This window comes from Schistocerca gregaria, chromosome X (genome assembly GCF_023897955.1).
Source record: "Schistocerca gregaria isolate iqSchGreg1 chromosome X, iqSchGreg1.2, whole genome shotgun sequence".
Classification (NCBI taxonomy): Eukaryota; Metazoa; Arthropoda; class Insecta; order Orthoptera; family Acrididae; genus Schistocerca; species Schistocerca gregaria.
The window spans coordinates 730441547-730464515 of NC_064931.1; the positions used below are offsets into that span (position 1 = coordinate 730441547).

A 22969-nucleotide genomic window follows, 5' to 3' on the forward strand; every position below is an offset into this window, starting at 1 on the left:
TGTGTGTCAGTATATAGGCAACAACTAATTTCCATTTTCAGTAAAAGCATCAATGTCTGGTGCCACTTTCTGAGCACTGCTAATTCGAAGATAAGCTTTTAAACTAAAGTGTGTCAGTGATCTTTGTGGGTAGATTTCATTATCTTCTTTGCGGAAAAAAAGTTCATCACACAAATACAGAGGTCCAAACATCAACATAAACGTAGCTGCAACCATATAAAGTAGTGAAATTTTATGTTGAATATTTTATAAGAGTCTATGAGACTTAATTTATTATGAAATTTATGACTCAATTGCCTATCACACAGCAAGTCTGTAAATTCTAGCTGTAGATATTGGTGGGCCTGACCTTCGCTTTGAAGTTCATAACCCGTCAACTACGACGAACTTAACATACTGCCATTGGTCTGAAGACAGCGCACGGTTTTCACTTTTCCTGCGCTACGTAATGACGTCTGACAGCCACATTTCATTGCGAGCTCTCACTACCTAGACGGCGAGCGAGCGATCCTAAACAGTCTTGTACTAGAGAAATGGTGATAGAACCTTATGTCAATGTTTAACTTACCTGTAAAAATAAAAAAATCATTTTTCAAAGAGCCACTCAATGTTGTAAGGGTGTATCTTTTACATACATGGACATAAAACCTTGGGGTACTTTTTCAGTTAGGTTTATGGTGAAAGTTTTAATTTTCCTTTCACAAATTTTTAATGTACACTCCACCAAATACACGAATCCACCCATGCAGTAGTCAGTTTTGTCACATACTTCAGCCAGTATGTTTGGAGTGAATGCATTCATCTCTTCTGCTATGCCACGTTGAAGTTTAGCCAAAATTGAAAGGAAAGGCGAATAAGAGGAGTTTTCACAAACCTCCACAAAAAATAACATACCAGGAGATAAGGTGACCGTGGAGGCCAGTGGAGCAATGAAAAATCGATATGCTCTATTTGGTCGATTCATCGTTACGACAGCTCATTGTTAAGAAATTCTCTCATAATCATGTGCCAATGCTGTGGCGCTCCATCCTGTTACTTCATACGTTATCACCATTTCGACTCTAAGCGCAGTGGATAACGAGCGAGCGGTGCCAGGGCGACTATATTCAGTCACGTGAATTGACAATTTACAATTTGCGTTAAGGTGAACTTTTTTCGTTGCAAAATTAAAAGTAGACCCCAAGTTTCTATCTACAAATGGATCAAATGGTTCTGAGCACTATGGGACTTAACATCTGATGCCATCAGTCCCCTAAAATTTAGAACTACTTAAACCTAACTAACCTAAGGACATCACACATATCCATGCCCGAGGCAGGATTCGAACCTGAATCGCGCCTAGAAGCGCTCGGCCACTACGTCCGGCTTCTGTCTACATTCGTGCAGAAAACATATCCATGAGGTAGCAGATGAATCTGTTGGAAACACCGTGAACATGTTCCGTTTCCTAACATTTCGTTGGAGATGAATAAACCATAAATTTTTTTAATAAATTGAATCAAATATCGAAGCAGTTTGGATGGGCCGCCTATGCGCTCAACATTCAGCTTACGAAGAGAGCGAGGCAGGTTAGCAACTCTGTCGAATTACTTAACCTATTCATCCCCGATATAAAAGTATTTGCAGCAGATCTTTCTTTTCATACTTTACAGCAAACTAATCAACAAGCATGACGCCAATGCAAATGAAATACTTTTTTGATGATACACTAAGGCACAAATGTAGGTCCCCATATGTGGAACTCAAGTCTCACTCATTGTGAAAACATACTAGACTTTGATTTGTGCTTCGTTTCCCCGTCCTTCAACAAAAGCATTCATATACATACTGAAGTGACAGGTCATGGATAGCGATATAAACATATACAGATGGCGGTAGTATCGCGTACACAAGGTATAAAAGGTCAGTGCATTGGTGGAACTTCATTTGTACTCAAGTGAATCAGGTGAAAAGGTTTCCGGCGTAATTATAGCCGCAGGACTGCAACTGACAGACCTCGAACGCGGAGTGGTGGTTGGAGCTAGACGTATTGGGCATTACATTTCGGAATTCGTTAGGGAATTCAATATTCCGAGAACCACGTTGTCAAAAGTGTGGCGAGGGTACCAAATTTCGAGCATTACCTTTCATCATGGACATCGCAGTGGCCGACGACCTTCACTTTACGATCGAGAGCAGCGGCGTTTGCGCGGAGTTGTCAGTGCTAATAGACAAGCAACACTGCGTGAAACAATCGCAGAAATCAATGTGGGACGTACGACTAACGGATCCGTTAGGGCAGTGCGTTGAAATTTAGCGCTAATGCTGTGACAGCAGATGAACGACGCGAGTGATTTTGCTAACAGCACGACACGGGCTACAGCTCCTCTCCTGGGCTCATGACCATATCGGTTGGAACCTACACGACTGGAAAATCGTGGTCTCACAGACGTGACTCTATTTCAGGTGGTAAGAGCTGATGGTACGGTTAGAGTAAGGGCAGACCAGACGTAGCCATGGTCCCAAGTTGTCTAAGAGGCCCTGTGTAAGCTGGTGGTGGCTCCATAATGGCGTGAGTTGGATTTACAGGGAATTGACTGCGTCTGCTGGTCGAACTAAACCTATCATTGACTGGAAAAGGCTATGTCCGGCTGCATGGAGACCTTTTGAAACCATTCAACTATGAAATTTTTATGGATGGCATGTGCCATTCACTGGGCCACAGTTGTTTGTGATTGGTTTGAAGAACATTCTGGACAGTTCGAGCAAATGATTTGGCCACGCAGATCGCCCGACACGAATCCCATCGGATATTTATAGGAGGTCAGTTCATGCACATAATCCTGCACCGGCAACACTTTCGCAATTATGGATGGCTGTAGAGACGGCATAGGTCATTATTTCTGCAGAGAAATTCCAAAGATTTGTTGAGTCTGTGTCGTGACACACACACACACACACACACACACACACACACACACACACACACACACACACACACACACACCTACCTGTATATCCAAATGCACGCAGAAAATAGGACTCTAACGTTAATGTTTTTGTAATCTATGAATTCCCCAAAACAGGTTTGAGTTTGTGCTGTGAAACAACTTCATAAATACAAGAAAGGCTAATCATAAAATAATTTCTGTCACGTTCAAATGGTTCTGAGCACTATGGGACTTAACCTATATGGTCATCAGTCCCGTAGAACTTAGAACTACTTACACCTAACTAACCTAAGGACATCACACAACACCCAGTCATCACGAGGCAGAGAAAATCCCTGACCCCGCCGTGAATCGAACCCGGGAACCCGGGCGCCTGAAGCGAGAACGCTACCGCACGACCACGTGTTGCGGACTCTGCCAAGTAAGAATTTGTTATTGCCGCTAAATAAATCTTTCCGTTTTATGATAAGATTCAAAAATATCATTTCTCACAGTATATAAGCGTATTCCACATTTGACACATGTGTCTCTTATCTTGGAACTGCAGCCCAGTTTCCTGTAATCTGGGACTTTCAGCAGATGTTAGTAGCTGGATAACAAAATGACGCCTAATTTCCGAAATTGTTGGTAGCACAGCCTTTTTTTTGGCTTTTTATTCACATTATCTACATCATCTGTATCTTTATTGCCGGAGAAATTCACCTCTTCTCCAAGCTACTGCCATGGAATCTTAAAGGCTCTTATCGTTTACCAGTCAGTTTCATACAGCTCATCAGGACAATCATCAGTCAAAAACCAGAAGTCATCATCTTCCCAGTGAGATAATTCCGCATTGCTGTCAGTAAGAAGAGCTTCTAATGCTTATTATTTAATACTTCTTGGAACGCTGTAGAGTGTAGAAATAACGGTTTCTTCAGTATTCCATTATCGAAGTCCAGATTGAAATTTGCAAATATGCATTATGACCCGACGTCCGCATACCTTGAGAAAATGTTATTTCATAGTGGAGTGGAAATGAAGTCCCATGCGGGAGGCCCAGGCAAGGTCCTAATGGAGGTGGTTTGCCGTTGCCTTCCTCGGACCGTGATGGAGATGGATGATGATAAAGACGACACAACAGCACCCAGTCATCTAGGGGCAGATAAAAATCCCTGAACACTCCGGGAATCGAACACGGGACCCCGTGCGAAGCGAGAACGGTACCGACAAACCACGAGCTGCGGACTTTATTTCATACTTACGAGCAAAATTTATGAAAAACTGAACTAATTTTCAACAACTAAAAACGTTAGCGAACGTTAGGTAAAAAAACACAGATTTTTCAGTCTAACATTTAGGCATAATAATTATTTATTCATCTTTTCGATTTGTAGAAGTAACCATTTTCTGCGCACGACCGGCTACAAATTAAGATGGGAGTCGTTTCTTTCAGGGTGATGCGCCCTGTTTTTAAAACTATGGACAAGAAGCTTCTGTAAAGTATGAAAGGTAGGAGACGAGGTACTGCTGGAAGTGAAGCTGTGAGGACGGGTCGTGAATCTTGCTTGGGTAGCTCAGCTGGTAGAGCAATTGCCCGTGAAAGGCAAAGGTCCCGAGTTCGAGTCTCGGTCCGGCGCACAGTTTTAATCTGCCAAAATCGGATCGATGGAGCGAAGAGGCTATAACGGGTCGTTCTGTGAGTAAAACGGGGGCAAAATAATAATTCTTTGCCATAATAATTTAAGATCGAAAATTTAAGGAAATATCATCCTTCCCCATCAAAATTGGTTCTGAAGATAATTGCAGGAGATTGAGAGACCGTAAAAGACTTCCATAATGATACCAGCCTCGGAGAAGAAATAATGCCAAGCGAAATTATCCAGTATACTGGACTGTCCAGTTGTGAAACGAAATGGATTTTAAGGAAGTTTATCGTATCTTCTAGAGCTATTATGGAAATTGATGTTAAAGAGCTACAGAGGGGGAGAAAGTAAGCTTGTCAAGTAAAATACACAACAGGGTCAAAGACGTTGAGGAACTGCTTTAACTTCAACATTTCACTTTGATCCCGAAGTGCAAGGAGGCAGGATGTATCCAGTTCAGTTGCGGTCTTGAATTCTACGCCCACCGCGTTTCTTAAACTAATTCCTTCGGTCTCCAAAGATCAGGCAGCGGGCGGATGATGTGGCAATATAATAATAATAATAATAATAATAACATATCCAACATTCCACATAACACCTTCACTTTATGTTTTTTTTCCTTCTCTTTTTTCCCTTCTAGAAATAATTACCCCCAAGCTATGCATGGAACAATACTAACACCTCTTCCTCTCTCTGAGCTCAACATCTCACTCATTATGGAGGGATGCTGACTCAGTTTTTCAGGGTAGCAATTGGGAAGTTGCGGTACAGAAAATAGCCCAGAGATCACCAGTGTGTATGTGTGTGTGTGTGAAGTGTTATGAAACAATGTGTGTATAGTGTGTGCAGTGACTGATAGTGAGATATGAGTGAACAATGTGGCATTACATTATTTAATAAGTTATTTGTAAAAAATGTATTGTATACCAGGAGTAAACCTAATGATTATCTCTAACTAGAAGTCTGTAAATATATGTGTATACGAATTAGTTTATTTTAAATTGATCTAAATTTGTAAATACTTTCACACGTCCTATATCCTTGTACAAAGAGATCTACGGATGAATAAAGCAGCTGCTGCTGTTGCTGCTACTACTACTACTACTACTACTACTACTACTACTACTTCTACTATACTACTACAAATATTTGAAGTTATTCTTTTGAAATTGTAATAGAACATACACTGAAGAGCCAAAGAAACTGGTCCACCTGCCTAATATCGTGTAGGGCGCCCACGAGCACGCAGAAGTGCCGCAACACGACTCGGAATGGACTCGAGTAATGCCTGAAGTAGTGCTGGAGGGAACTAACACCATGAATTCTGCAGGCCTGTCCATAAATCCGTAAGAGTAGGAGGGGGTGGAGATCTCTTCTAAACAGCACGTTGCAAGGCATCCCCGACACGCTCAATAATGGTCATGTCTGAGTAATCTGGTGGCCAGCGGAAGAGTTCTAATTCAGAAGAGTGTTCCTAGAGCCATTCTAGCAATTCTGGACGCGGGTGGTGTCGCATTGTCCTACTGGAATTGCCCACGTCCGTCGGAAGGCACAATGGACAGGATGCTTACATACGTGTCACTTGTCAGAGTCGTATCTAGATAGACGTATCAAGAGGTTCATATCACTCCAACTGCACACGCCTCACACCATTACAGAGCCTCCACCAGCATGAACAGTCCTCTGCTGACATGCCGGGTCCATGGATTCATGGGGTTGTCTCCATACCGTCTACGACCATCCGCTCGATACAATTTGAAACGAGACTCGTCCGACCAAGCAACATGCTTCCAGTCATAAACAGTCCAATGTCGGTGTCAACGGGCCCAGGCGAGGCATAAAGCTCTGTGTCGTGCAGTCATCAAGGGAACGCAAGTGGGCCTGTTGTATCCATGGAACCAACCAACCAACCAACTCGCGCACGCGCGCCCTGTCCGTGACATAGCTGGCCACAGTTCCTGTCGCGGCCGTCGGCGTCTCAGGGCGTTACCGCCGACGGAAGAGGTCGCGCCATGGCTGAGCTCGATCCGCAGCGCCCTCTGCTTTTTGCATATAAGGAGGAGCGCTGGCCCCGAGACGGACAGTCTATTGTCGATTGTCTATCGTTAGCCTTTCGTGGAGTTTATAGCGGAGCCATTGTAGTGTGTTCGAGTAGGCTCAGTACACGGATTACTCTTGGATATTACTTGGACTTGTATTGCCGGTGCACGTTTCGTCAGAAATAAAGATAAGTTATCTCTTCATTCTAGCTGGCGCAATTCTTGTCATTAATTATTTTTGGGCCAACAGACATAGCTACATCCTGGTCACTACCCACGCTTTATATAATTTGTGGTGGCTGCCCCAAAAGTATCGCCGAGGACCTTGGGTTTGGGAGCCGTCACAAAAGGGCCTTCGGTTCCGAAAGCCCATATCGATGATGTGTCGTTGAATGTTTCGCACTCTGACACTTGTTGATGGCCCAGCATTAAAATCTGCAGCTATTTGCGGAAGGCTTACACTTCTGTCACGCTGAGCGATTCTCTTCAGTCGTCTTTGGTCCCGTTCTTGCAGGATATTTTTCCGGTCGCGTCGACGTCGGAAATTTTATGTTTTACCGCATTCCTGATATTCACAGTACACTCGTCAAATGGTCGTACGCGAAAATCCCCCCCCTTCATCGCCAACTCGGAGATGCTGTGTCCCATCAGTCGTTAGCCGACTATAACACGAAGTTCAAACTCACTTAAATCTTGATAACTTGCCATTGTAACAGCAGTATCCGCTCTGCCCTAGACACTTGTTGTCTTATATAGCCGTTGCCGACCGCAGCATCGTATTCTGCCGGTTTACATAGCTATGTACTCTAATACGCATGCCTATACCAGTTTCTCTGGCGCTTCAGTGTAAGTTTACTTTCACTGTGTGAAGGAGTCTTACTACTTTTTGAGCTTTCATCACATCCAAGTTTTCTCTTTGACTGTGTGAAGCAACTATAGATGGCACAAAATAGTCCGATTGCGGGGTGGCGGTGTGAATGGAATAACAAGATATACAGGGTGTTACAAAAAGGTACGGCCAAACTTTCAGGAAACATTCCTCACACACAAAGAAAGAAAATATGTTATATGGACATGTGTCCGGAAACGCTTACTTTCCATGTTAGAGCTCATTTTATTACTTCTCTTCAATTCACATTAATCATGGAATGGAAACACACAGCAACAGAACGTACCAGCGTGACTTCAAACACTTTGTTACAGGAAATGTGCAAAATGTTCTCCGTTAGCGAGGATACATGCATCCACCCTCCATCGCATGAAATCCCTGATGCGCTTATGCAGCCCTGGAGAATGGCGTATTGTATCACAGCCGTCCACAATACGAGCACGAAGAGTCTCTACATTTGCTACCGGGGTTGCGTAGACAGGAGCTTCCAAATGCCCCCATAAATGAAAGTCAAGAGGGTTGAGGTCAGGAGAGCGTGGAGGCCATGGAATTGATCCGCTTCTACCAATCCATCGGTCACCGAATCTGTTATTGAGAAGCATACGAACACTTCGACTGAAATGTGCAGGAGCTCCATCGTGCATGGACCACATGTTGTGTCGTACTTGTAAAGGCACATAGGCACATGTTCTAGCAGCACAGGTAGTGTGTCCCGTATGAAATCATGATAACGTGCTCCATTGAGCGTAGGTGGAATAACATACTGACGAAACTAAAATGAGGTCTAACATGGAAATTAAGCGTTTCCGGACACATGTCCACATAACATCTTTTCTTTATTTGTGTGTGAGGAATGTTTCCTGAAAGTTTGCCATACCTTTTTTGTAACACCCTGTAGATGTGAAGAAATAGCATATTAGTTGTGCTAAAAAAAAAGAAAGAAAGAAAAACAATTTTTAATGCAACTAATGTGCTGTTTCTTCACATCGGCATTCTTCAAAAACAATTGCTGAAACTGAGAAACAAAAATCTAAATGACAAGATTGATCTTTGTGCTGTGCGGAGACGTGTGAGAAGGAGATGCTGACGTAATGGGCGCTCGGCGCTCGGCGCTACCAGACAGAAACTGCAACATTTAACTTCATCGCGCAATTTTTACATTACGACTGCTAGTTCGGCAGCGTTTGCAGAAATGAAAAAACAGGGAAGCCGACATGGAGTGTTCCAGGTAAATCTGATACGTGACGAAACCGAACGACAGGCCCATTAGAGGCCTTTTACTGTGGCAGTTACCTGGAGAGAATGTCTAATAATAAATCAATACTTAAAGTGTGTTCGACTGGTATTTGTGACTTTACTGGAGAAAGGACCTCGGACCCTGAGGCTGTGCTTCTCAGCGACATGTATTTCTTCTGTCATCCATATCTTCATGTAGATGCCACCGATTAATGTTGCATTCATTCAAAATCACAATGTGTTCTTTTTATCTTCCATCTTATGATCCAAATGACTGATATAACTTAAAAAGGAAGCACACGTCAGTGTGGGACTTGAGTGCAACTAACATCAGTGGATTTTGGTTATCATCAGTCGGACTGGGTCACCTGTCAAGAGACAACCACATTTAGAGCATCTGTATGTGACTCCTGGGCGCTAGATCGCTCTCCACTATTGATCTGTCTCGCGCCGCAATGGGGTCCTCCTCCATTATTGATCTCTCCTTGTGCAATTCAGCTCTAGCAGACACTGCACAGTGGAAAGCTTCCACATACTTGCATTCCAGTTACAGCTTTATGGTGTGTACTCTTCTCCGAAAATGAGTAGTGACTGAAAACCGCGAAAACGCATGCCTAGCAACGCAAACTGTGTAGCCAGATTGCTCTGTTTAAATGAAAAGATGGCGTCCATTTTAAAACAGACTATATCTATAACGCAAATAAAGAAAGCTACTTATTACAACCACACGAAAGGTTTTGTCACGTTTTAACACGCTGTACGTTTGTGGAGTGCGGAATGCCGCTTAGCAATCAGTGGTAGGCTTGCAGATCTGTGGAAGTTTGTTTGCAGCCAGCATCATATAATCACGCAGCTTTTCGAACTATGACATCAACGTAACACACGTCATTAGATATATCAGGAAAGATCTTGGAGATAACTGCTGATTCCGTTAAAAGTCAGAGATCAGCTAAAGAAGTTGGAGCAAATTTGTGACTTGATTCAGTTCTTCCTACCAGATAGCACTCAACGCGTTCTTAACGGGGCGAAATCTAGAGATGAAAAAGTAATTTCGAGTGATACACAGCGGTCACTTCTTACAAAATATGTAAATGATCAAACAGATAGCTTTGGAATCTCCGTGAGGGTAAGACTGTTAGCAGACGATGCTACTGCCTGTAGGCAGGTTGTAAGGGTACAGATATCGACCCTGTCCTGGACAGAGTGAGTCTACGCTAGGCTGCTTCTATGCTCCCAACTCCTTGCTCACTGGCATGGCCCGACGATGATGAATCAAACCCACTACATCTTACCGCTCTATTTAATTAACCTGCACCACCGCTGCTGGCTACGATCGTTATCAGGCGATGAAGAGATGTGTGTTTCGCGCTGCGACCATCGCTGTATGTCCTGAGGCGCTTCAGCAGTGTTAGGCTACCTCAAGGTCACTCTAGCAATGCCGTGTTTCACGCTGCTAGTTATATGAACAGCTGCAGCGTAATTACTCCCGACGAGCAATGCAGCAACGCTACCGGCTAACAGCGAAATGCGAAGTGCCAGCAGCGAGGCAGAAGCATAAACTTACCCAAAGGCTGAGTTTACAGTGACGCCGTCACCACTCCGTGTAACAGAATCACCATCCTAATCGGATAAAAACGCCAATAAGCAGTAATAACAACTCGTAGACAGTTAATGTGCATCTACCTCAATCCAAAAAAGATAAACTATAGTACCTGTGAGAGTAAGATGTACCGTCCTTTTCACTGGAACAAGTTTTTTGAGGTTATAATTTACGCCTAAAATTTCCGATACAGATTTTGCCTACTTGTGGTTTGCAATAACCCTGCAATTTCATTCCATGGCTTCGGAACTATGTCCCGATTATATTTTACATCCTCAGGATGCCACAAACTCCTTCTTTGAACAAACGTATCAGTTTCTTACTGTCCATGTTTCGTGTTGTTTCGGTCAATACGACCGAAGAAAACAAACTGATTTGACTTTCTCCTTTTGTCGTCCGAAGTCTGTACATTCGGGCGATGAAATCGGCTGCATTGTGACCGCACACGCAATGGCGTACTGATTTGAAAAGATGGGAAGTCTTCGGCCCATGTCTGTAGTTGGCGGAAGCCACCGAGATCGGTGCCAACGTGACCGCAGCCTAACGAAACTCAGATCCAGCGATTTAGTGTCGCTGATGGGGAAGCACAACTGTACTAGAAGTGTTTGACCTAGCACCCACGTTTCGGTTTGGCGTATAAGTATACAGTTGAGCCTGAGCAAACCTGCAGGGTGCTCGCACTTGCACGATCATGGGTAAATGTGAATTACTTTTGTGGAAAGATTAATTGGTGACATATCATTCAGTGTTAAGTGAGATACTGGGGAATATTTGGAATTCCGCCTGAGCCTTCTTAAGAAGAAGATCGTAAGTGTGCACACAGTACGAGACCGGGAATAAAAGGCATCAGGCTAATTTGTGAAACAAACTATTTAGATAAACACGGCATGATTTTAAATTATGGACGACCTATGGCAAAATCGATGCAAAGCATATGTTCCAGTGTGACAAAGAGTTAAATATAAGGAGGACGAAACCGAAATGTTGGATCCGAAAATGGATTTCTCGTAGGGATAAATCAGGTGACACTTCATAAAAGAAATACACTGAGAAGACGAAAATTCTGTCTGCTATGGCCAAATAACCAATAGCTGTCATGAAAATATCATCTGCAGACAGGCCATTCATAGTCACTGTCGTAACGCGGAAACGGAGGGATTTGTATGACTTTGAAAGGATCATGGTAATAGGCTATTGGGCCAAGGGTGGAAGCATTTCCGAATCGGGTAAGTTCTTAAACTGTTCGGATGCCATCGTATTCAAGATTACTTCGTGTTCAAGATTACTTCCATGCACTCATGCTGACTAATGTTCATTGGCGATGAATGCTGGCACTCGTTTTAGAACTGGTATGGTATTCCTTTAAGTAAGTATTTCGAATAATTTTTGAGATCTGCCACATCACATTCGGGTGCTATTTCCCGCATATAATCCACAATTTGTACTGTGCTTGGTCTCACAAATCACGAAGTTTACACGATTCACTTTTCTAGTTCGTCCAAAAAGCGTTCAAGCTTATATGACAGGACTACATCATTGGTTTGCAAATATTTTGCGTGTGCACAAGCGCCAATTAAACATATGCTGTTCTTGTCGTTCCAGAAGCAGCTAAAAGGTACCTGCCGGCCACTGTCTTGACTTTTTTCAGTAATAAAATGGAAACACACTGAAATCGAATGGAGTACAGCAGCAATTGTTCCACGAAAACAGCGACAGAATGCTCGTGTTTCGAAATACAGCCATCAGGTAGCAGTGGTCGAAAAAAGTTGCGTAACAAAATACAACCAGATTGAGCTGTCGCGACGAAAGTTGAGTCGTTGGGCCGCTGAAAACTGGCGATTCACACATGCAACTGCAACATGCCACTAGCTGTTCAAATATGTGTGAAATCTTATGGGACTTAACTGCTAACATCATCAGACCCTAAGCTTGCATACTACTCAACCTAAAGCATCCTTAGGACAAACACACACACCCATGCCCGAGGGAGGACTCAAACCTCCGCCAGGATCAGCCGCACAGTCCATGACTGCAGCGCCTTAGACCGCGCCACTAGCTGTGGCAATACTTCTGTTGCGTGTGTGAACCCGGCCTTACGGGTTATATTGCTTGTGATTAAAGTGCAATAAACTTACTGCAGTCAGATCAATGTGAACTTTATTTAACCTGGTCTTATTAGTGATAATTACGATTATGAGAACTGTCAATAGGTCACATGTCAGCAGAAACACGGTTAAGAACTTTCTCAAACCGGCACGTGTGCCTTAGAAGTAAATTCGCCCTCCATGCTGTCATAACCATCAAGTCCAATTGGCTATTCAAATTCAGACCCCCAGAATACATGAGTTAGCTTAACTAAAAGGAGGAACAGCTTACATGATTGAACATCAGAAGACTTTAGCGAGATGCAGGGAATCTTGTGGAGGATACGTGATTGGTGCAAGGACTGGTAATTGCCCTTGGAGGTACATGAGCATAATATATTCCAAATAAATTGTCGAAGAGACTTATTACTCTTGGATTACTCTCTTGGTGATGATCGCTGGATACAGTAACAATTGTAATAGGAGTAGGACTAACCATCTAGAGCGACCTAAAGTGGAATGAGCACATAAAACAGACTATAGGGAAAGCTGACGCCAGGCCGAAATCCATTGGAAGACTCTTAAGACAATCTAATTCACCCACTAAAGAAGTGGCTTACAGAACACTTCAAAACAGATTTAGTACTGCTCATAGGTCTCGATCACTTACGAGATTGGATTCATAGAAGAGCTAGAGAAGATACAATGAAGAACAAGCTTTGTTACGGAAGCACTTATATAGTGCAGAGGGTTACAGGAGTGCTCAACAAACTCCAAACTGATGTTACAAGAAAGGTGTTATCACAGAGATTCACTTTTTTAGAAAAGTTGTAGAACAGGTTTTTTAAAGCAGAAAATTGTACATGCCAAGTAATGTTCCTAGCTCCTATCAAAGTAGTCTACTTGGCTAACTACACACAGTGGAACACATTTCTGGAGCCGGCCGCAGTGGTCTCGCAGTTCTAGGCGCGCAGTCCAGAACCGTGCGACTGCTCCAGTCACAGGTTCAAATCCTGCCTCGGGCATGGACGTGTGTGATGTCCTTAGGTTAGTTAGGCTTAAGTAGTTTTAAGTTCTAGGGGACTAATGACCACAGCAGCTGAGTCCCATAGTGCTCAGAGCCATTTGAACCATTTGAACATTTCTGGAGGTCTTGGAACCAAGAAGGGAAAGTTTCAATTTTGGTGCTTCGAAGCTCTTTTGTCACAGCCTGTTGGATGTCTGCGACATCTTGATGAAGCTTTCCTTTTGGATGCCTTTTCACAAGGTAAAAGGTATGGCAAATATGGTGGATATGGGATGGCACTAACAGGGTGTCTGGCTAGATATTTGGTAACAGATGCAGCAGTATGGGGTCTTGCATTGTCATCCAGTGAGAACCAGTCCTGAAAATGCCACAAATCCAAGTGGCAATGTAGAATTGCTTGTCGCAAATGTTTCAAGACTTAAATGTGAAGAGTTTGGTTCACTGTTTGACCTGGAAGAACATAGACATGGTAAAATAACCCTTCACTATCAAAGGATGTGATTAACAGTGTCTTCAAGAACAACGGTTGTTGGTTGATGTTTTTAGAGGTGAGTAATCCAACACTCTGCCATTCAGCACTTTGGCACGTTGTGTGAGGATCATTCAGTGGCACCATCTTTCATTCCCAGCAATAATCTCGTACAGAAATGTGGGATCACATATGGTTCTGTCAGTAGCTCAGCAGAAATTCATGTTTCCTCTTTCTGTCAGTCTGTTGGTGTATGAGGTACAGAGTTTTGCACTAAATTTCAGTTTCCTGAGATCTTTGTGTAAAATCCTATGACACACATTATGAGTCAATTTAAGTTCTTCTGATACATCACACATAGTTACATGACAGTCTTCTTGCAATAGCTGCCTTACATACTCCACATTTGTACCGGTATGTGCTGTAGTCGAGTGACCGTTTCAGGGATCATCTTGCACTGAATCTCTGCCTTCACGAAACATTTTGTGCCACTAGAAAACATGACTTCTAACAAATACCTCACCTGTGTATGCTTGCTTAATCATTGTTCGTGTATAACTAGAGGTTTTCTCTAACTTAATGCAGAACTTAATGTTTGCTCTTTGCTTACAATCAGCATCCATTGTGTCAAAGTAACTAATGTGCCAAGAACCCAGACAGTGTAAGCACAGCCCTGTCACCTGGCGAGTTTGTGCAGAAATATGGCCAAGGTTATTTCAAGGATGCACAAATACCAGGCAACATAAAAACATTTGTTCCTTGTTAGTATTCCAAACCCAGAAATTAAAAAAAAAATACTATCCATAAACTTTTCTGACAAAGGCAGTATTTACTGTTGAAACTGCAAAAACACCCATTTCAAGAGGAAGAGAGAAATCTAATACTTCCTCCCACATAGATCTTGTGAAATGACCATGACGAGAAAATTGGAGAATTTTGGGTATATGTAGAAGTTTGTCTACAGACATTTGGGAATTGAACAGAGAAGGGGACAGTTCCAGTGGTAAAAGAAGTACATAAATCCATACACCATAGGGTTGCCTACAGGTTGAGGTACATTAGTGACCCACCCAGATTTAACACACATAGCACTAAGTAACTATATCCAGATGACTTGTCTGGCATAGAGTTAATGAATTATATGCCGTACACAAACCTTCCTCATAAATCAGTTTATTAGTGAAAATCATATCAAAATCCTTACAACAGTTCCTGAGATAAGCCTTCACATACAGACAGAAAAAATGTGGAAGAGAACAGTAGGACTTGCTGCTGGATCAACTATGTAGAGCAGCTGCCTCAAGGAAATGGTATGGGATGCACAAAACATAATCCAGTGGCAGACTGAGAGCCACATGTTGTATATTAAATGTTCGTTGTTTGCGGATGCTACTGAATTGCGTGGCTGATGCCAGTGGCCTTACTCTTGCATTCATTCACTGTTCTCAGTCTGTAGCACATACAAAAAAATTTAATATTGTAGTGCTGGAGAGAACATGCATAGCACTACAGCAGTTATGGGCATCTATAACTTACTACAGTGAAAGGTAGGCCCTGACAGCTGGCACCAATGTTACCAGTTTTCAGGTGCAAAGTGTGAAAGGCTGCTGACGGAACTGAAGCATGAAACAAAATAAGTCATCTATAGAACTGTGGCAACACTTACGAATTGTGATAGTGACATACACAGAATCACATAGTGTGAATGATTGTGGCAGCTATACTTAGCCCACTTAAATGTGTTGGTTTTTCTTTCACTGTACAGATATAATTGGCATGATGTTGCACCATGAAGTCCAATGAAGAATGCAATAGAGGACATTGAAAATGTAGTCTGAAAATCAGTTATAACAAGAGTAAAATTGTGTGTGATTAAAACATCAAAAAGAAAGTAGTAAATACTAACAATGAAGCCACTGAGCCAGTTATGAGGTTGTATGTTTAGGGAAGTTGAATACAACAATTGAGTAGACTGTAAAAGAAATAAACTATAAAGTGAAAGTGGTCTGGATTGCCTTTTGTAAAATTGATAGGATTTTCAAAACTGAGCTTCTCATGTGACTGAAGTAGAAAGCTCAAACCAGTATATACTACAAATTATGATTTATAGCAGTGAACCATGAGACAGGCAGCAAATTTAAATGTGGACCCCTCCTCCATTTTAGCTGCATGTGGTGCATATACCTTGTTGCAGAGGGGATAGCTCTCATACATGTCCTGTTGTTCTGTGTTTACTATTGATTACTTAGCCAAAACTTAGATCTGTCATGGTCTTTTCCAGTCATATATAAGTCTCTACAGAAAAAAATAGTAAACAGCTTTGTTTTTTATTTGTTTCATCTTTAAATGTTAAGCCAAGTTAATGGAGCATGACCAGAAGAAATAATGGGGGCTCTGGAATCATCTTATGTTAATGGAACAGTTTTTGAATAAAACCCCTAGATACCTGGTGGTACGTCACTCTCCTTCAATATGACATTAAGAAGTTAGGTGCCTCAACTTTCCCAGTTTAGACATGAACTTCAATTCTTTTCGTGAAATAAATTACTCTAAACGTCTTCCTAACTGTTCAGACTTTCTAAATATCACTCATAGCGTTTCCATTTACTAAGCTTCTGTCTAAACAATCTGTTGCTTATAGTAACTCAAGCCATCAAGATGCATGTGTATTTTCTGTGTAATGTCTATAGCTTTCTGCATTAGCTTATCAGAAAGGACAGTAAACAGCCATGTAAAAAATCACAGCTCATTACAGAGATTAAAGTATGTTCTAAAAAAAGGAAATTGTATATCTTGGCAGTAACCATTTCTAAAGCTATCAAAAAAATCAAAGGACATGAACATAAAGCTGGAAATCAGTAATTCTGACAACAGACTTAAGGCCGTATTGAATGTTGTAAAATGAGAGAAAGGACAAGAAGCTACAGAACTGGATAACATCACCATTAATTTTAATGGAAGGTCTATGAATGATTAAAGAGAAAAATTAAAGTGTATGTTGAACAAGCAACTCACATAAAATTCAATCATATGGATGTCACACCAACTTCACCTTCTCAAATGAAGAAAATTATATATTATCTCAAAAATAAAAGCTCATATGGATTTGATTTGGCTTCCAACAGAGCACAAGGACTTCTTCCCATACAATAAGCACAATCTTTCCGAAAATATGTAATGCATCACTATGTGGGAGCATTTTTCCAGAGAGATTTAAATATACCAGTGTTAAACCTCTCTATAAGAAGTTGATAGGAGAGATGTCAGTAACTGCTGACCTTGTTCACTATTGGTACGATTTTCCAAAATTTTTGAGGTGGTCATGTATTCCAGAATAGTATCCCACCTGAGCAACAATAATATCCTCAGTAAGTAACAGTTTTGATGTCGGAATATTTACTTAACTGAGAATGCCGTTTACATATTCAGTTACCAAAGTTTCCAATCACTCAATGACAAAATAGCACCAGTTCATATTTTCTGTGATGGAAGGCAACTGACATTCTTAATCACAATATTCTCCTACATTAACTGAGGTTTTATGGAGTTGATGGTACAGCAAGCAATGGATGATGTCATGCCTCACAAAGAAGGTTCAAAAAGTTATTTTTAATAATTCAACCAATGTAAGCAGCGGAGGTTCATGTAACATGGTGAGGAAACAGTAATTGGAATGGAAACGTCAAATTCTTTAGGGGTCCATATTGATGAGAATCTAAACTGGACCTTCTATAACAACTTAGTTTAACATCATTTGGACTTAGAATCATTGCAAATCTTGGGGAAAGAGAAATCAGTAAGTTGACATATTTTGTATATTTTCACCCATGACATCATATGGAATAATGTTCTGAGTGAACCAAAATTTAAGAAATTAAGTCTTTGTTGCTCAAAAATCTGCTGTAGGAATAATATGTGGTGCTCACTCACTATCTTCTTGTAGACATCTGTTTAAGGAGTTGGGCATTTTGACTTCAGCTTCACAGTATACTTATTCTCTCACGAAGTTAGTTATGAATAACCCTTTGCAGTTCAAAAGGAACAACTACATACATAATTACAATACCAGAAGAAGAAAAAACAGTCATTATGCCACATTAGATATATCTTTATCACAATAAAGTGTGCACATTGCTGCTACTAAAACTTTTTATCACGTATAAAATGATAGACAGACAGTAAAGTTAAATTTGAAAAAAGAGATAAAAAGTTTCGTTTTTACAACTCCTCCTTTTCCATAGAATAATTTCTAATTTTTTGACGTGAAAGATGTGAGGGGAGGAATCATTAACTAACAATTGTAAAACAATTGTAGATGATAAACATGTAGCTATATTTACATATAAATATGTAACTTGAATGTAAAAAATCACTTCTTCGACACCATTGCAACTGATTATATAAAGATCCATGGAACATTAAACTAACTAACTAACAACATCAGAAACATACTCCCATCTCTTCTACGAGACTGATTGCCACTGTTGTAGCATTTATGCAGTGACTAATTAAGCACGTCAGCTTGCATGGAATAAGTTATGCTGATCAAAGATGAATTTACCCCCCAGGGGCTTGCCACTCTTTGGTGGGTTTATGCTTGGCTACCACGAGGCTCCAGCTTTTGCAGCAGTCTTTCCCTTCTGTGCTGCATATCTATCCTCTTACTATTGCCCCCCCCCCCCCCTTCACGAACATGTCTGGGGTATTATTGGGAATGTTCTGCATTGTGTTGCTGGCATACAAACAGTCTCACTTTTGTTTTTTGCTCCCTTTTCCTTTCTTTGTTTCCCTTCTCCTCTCGTTCCTCCGATTCAGCATTTGAGGATCCTCTTTCTTCTTCTTCTCCCTTTGTGCTCCTGAAGGCTGGCCCACATGTCTGATGCATGACAGGAGACTGAGTAACATGTAATTCCCAGCCCAAGGTTGACAGGTAGGGTTCGCATGTACCCCTTAGTACAGGCCAGATGCAGGGAGGGGTGATTGCCTGAGCTGTAACCTTCCCAAATTGCCAATTGGTCCCTCTGTCATGTGTTCGGTAGGGGTGACCTGAGGTGTAAATAATCCCCTAAGGTGGGTGCTCCCCCTTGTGAAGGGGGCCCTCAGTTGGAAGGAGCATGCCATCAGAGATACTGGGAATTATGGGGGATTTCCTCATAATGAGTCAATTATCTTCGCACTCAACATTTACAAAACGTAAACATAATGAGGCTAATGATTCAAAGATCATTTCCGCTGCACCATGGTTCCTTGTGGTCTCACGTACTGAAGACGGTCAGTCCTTTGCCACAGTAAATCCGTTTATTATTCAGAAAGGTGTAGATGCAATTGCTGGCAATGTGAAATCCTTCTCTCGTTTACGGAATGGCACTTTCATTGTGGAGACCACTTCTGATCCTCAAGCACAACTGCTTGCTGCCTCACTTCTCCATGGTTATCCTGTTATATTTGAGGTCCATAGAACTTTGAATTCTTCCCGTGGTGTAATTTACACCAGGCTGCTCGATGGTCTAACCAAGGCTGAAATCCAGTCTTACCTCTCTTAACATGGTGTCATTGCCATCCATCTTGTAGTGAAAAACGTAGCTTCCTCCTTAGTGCCCACCCACACTCCCTTTCTCACTTTTGATAGAGTGGTGCTTCTGTCCAAAGCAGGCTATGAAATTATCACTGTCCAGCTGTACATTCCGAAACCGATGCACCGCTACCAGTGTCATTGTTTCAACCACACTAGAACGTCTTGTCGACACCCAGCCAAATTTGTCACAAGGGGTAGGGATGTGCATGTGGGCGATTGTCCACCTCCTCTTCTCCACTGTATCAACCGCAATGGCGGCAATCCTGCCTCCTCTTGGGTTTGTCCAGTGTATCTAGATGAGCGGACTGTTCAAGAGATCCAGGGAAAGGAAAAGGAGCCTCATCCAGTCACTCACAAGTTACTGGCTAGTCGCAAACTCTGTGTTCTCCCATCTGGTATCTATAGGGCATTGCCACACTGACATACTACCCCCAAATCACCTCTGAGGTAGGCCGGAAAGGACAGGAGGAGTAGTCCTGTGAAGACTTCCTCAATGCCTCCAGCCAAACAACACTTGAGTCTTTCTTTAATCGGAAAGGCTCGAAGAAGTCCACTTTCGCCACCTCTAAGCTCCTCTTTGATGGTATCACCATTTGACACCTTAGCCCGGCCAGCTTCCATGTCGCCGGTGCGCACCAACAACCATTTTTCAGCATGGGACACCACAGACCGACCACACAAGCAAGCTGATGCTTCTGTGGACCCTATGGGGCAGGATCCTCCTGTTTCTGTGCCCTGTAGTAGCGCCACTTCCACAGCTGTCACTCGGCAACTGCTGAGGTGGCACCTCTACATCTCTTCCTCATCATGACTCTCCTCCAATGGAATGTTTGTGGCCTTCGGTCCCACAAAGATGATTTATGTCTGCTTTTAGCATTGCAGCATCCCGTTGTACTCTGCCTTCAAGAAACGAAATTGTGCCCTCACGACTGCTTTGAGCTTACACATTTCTTACCAATTCATTTTGACAATGCCCCTGAGGTCGGCATTCCATCTCATGGGGGCATGTTGCTACTCATATGGGACAACATTCATAACCAACGTATCTCCCTGACTATCGATCTTCAATCTGTAGCAGTTCACCTTTTCCTTGCCCACCTGACTTTTTCCCTCTGTACCATATATGTCCCTCCATCATTCGCTGTCACCATGTGAGACTTGTTTCAACTTATTGGGCACCTACCATCCCCACTTTTGCTACTCGGTGACTTCAATGCGCACTATCCACTTTGGGGTTCTTCCAGGACCTATCAGAGAGGTGCCCTCTTGGCTGAACTTCTTAACCAACTTAACTTCTTCTGTCTTAACATGGAGCACCCACTTTCCCCTCAGACTCCTTGCACACCTAATCACATTTGGACCTCCCCTTGTGCACTGCTGAGCTTGCCTCTCATCTTGAGTGGTCTGTTCTTTCTGACACCTACTCGAGCGACCGTTTCCCGTGTGCTATCCATTTGCTGACTCCTACCCCATCTGTGTGCACGCCTAAATGGCAGCTTCCTATGGCTGACTGGCAGCTTTACTCCTCCCTGGCGACCTTTGAAGAACAAGATTTTCTCAATTGTGATGAGTAGGTAGAATATCTCACAACTGTTATCCTTACTGCTGCAGAATGTTACATTCCCTGCACTTCCTCTTTACCACATTGTGTCCCAGTCCCTTGGTGGACTGAGGCATACCACAACGTAATTTGCGCACGGAGACGTGCTCTCCGCATTTTTAACCGTCACCCTTTGATGGCAAACTGCATTCATCATAAACAGATGCATGCAAAGTATCATCATGTTCTTCAGGATAGCAAAAGAGCTAGTTGGATGTTATTCACTAGTTCTTTTAACAGTTCCACACCTCCCTCTCTCATGTGGGCCAACCTCCGACAGCTCTCTGGAACCAAGATCCATTCCCCAATTTCCGGCCTGACAGTAGCTCACGATGTCATCACGGACCCTATTGCTATCTCTAATTCCATGGGCCACCATTCTGCGGAAGTTTCGAGCTCTTCCCACTATCACCCTGCCTTGCTCCGTCGCAAAAGAGCAGAGGCGGCTCAGGCGATATCCCTCTCTTCTCCGAATCGTGAATGCTTACAATGCCGATTTTACCATGAGGGAGCTAGATCATGCTCGCATTTCATCCCGATCCTCCACCCCAGGGCCAGACACTGTCCCATTCAGATGTTGCAGCACCTTTCTCTTGCGGGAAAGCACTTTCTGCTTAACACATACAACCGCATGTGCGCAGAGGGCACATTTCCCGGACACTGATTTGAAGTCACTGTCATACCCACACGTAAGCCTGGTAAGGACTAAAACCTTCCTTCTAGCTACCGCCCCCTCTCTCTTACCAGCTGCTTTTGCAAGGTGATGGAACATATGATTTATGCCCAGCTGGTGTGGCAGATTGAGTCTCACAATTTACTAATGAATGAACAGTGTGGACTTGGAGTGCTGCGTTCTGCAGTTGACCATTTTGTTACTTTGTCCACCCATGTCATGAAAGGTTTTCTGCATTAATCCCAGACTGTGGCCGTGTTTTTCGTTTTGGAGAAGGCCTATGAAACCTTCTGGAGAACTGGTATCCTCAGTAGTCTTTATATGTGGGGCTTCTGTGGGCGCCTGCCCTGTTTCCTTTGGACATTTTTACATGACCCAGTTTTCAAGGTTCATGTGAGTTTTGCCTTGTCGGACACCTTTATCCAGCAAAACGGTTTGCTTCAAGGTTCTGTATTGAGCGTCATCCTCTTTGCTATCGCCAGTAACTCTGTAATGGCCTGTATCCCGCTGGGCACGTCCAGTTCTCTTTTTGTTGAAGATTTTGCCATCTATTGCACCTCTCCAGGAACCTGCCTCACTGAGCAGCATCTTCAGCACTGTCTTGATCGTCTTTATTCTTGGGTCATCGACTATGGCTTTTGCTTTTCCACTGGCAAAACTATCTTTATGAATATCTGGTGGAAAAAAAAAAAATCTCTGCTCGGAGCACTATAGGACTTAACTGCAGAAGTCATCAGTCCCCTAGAACTTAGAACTACTTAAACCTAACTAACCTAAGGACATCACACATATCCATGCCCGAGACAGGATTGGAACCTGCGACCATAGCGGTCACGCGATTCCAGACTGTAGCACCTAGAACCGCACGGCCACTCTGGCCGGCCCAAATGGTTTCTCCCACCATCTCTACATCTTGGGCCTGTTGTCCTTCCGTTCATTGAAACTATGAAATTCCTGGGGCTTATGGTCGATAGGAAACACTCTTCATCCTCCCATGTATCTTATCTGGCAGCTCGCTGTACGCAATCCCTCAAGGTCCTACGTGTCCTCAATGCTACTTCTACATCTACATCTACATGACTACTCTGCAATTCACATTTAAGTGCTTGGCAGAGGGTTCATCGAACCACAATCATACTATCTCTCTACTATTCCACGCCCGAACAGCGAGCGGGAAAAACGAACACCTAAACTTTTCTGTTCGAGCTCTGATTTCTCTTATTTT

At 42.7% G+C, this 22969-nt stretch overlaps 1 protein-coding gene and 1 non-coding gene across 2 annotated transcripts in view; both read left to right on the forward strand.

The window, feature by feature from the left end:
• Positions 1–22969, forward strand: part of LOC126299195 (organic cation transporter protein-like) — a 352718-nt gene that overhangs the window by 227345 nt on the left and 102404 nt on the right. The gene's annotated exons all lie outside the window — the stretch shown is intronic.
• Positions 4473–4547, forward strand: Trnas-uga (transfer RNA serine (anticodon UGA)). Its single transcript has one exon. It is a non-coding gene; the product is annotated as a tRNA-Ser (tRNA).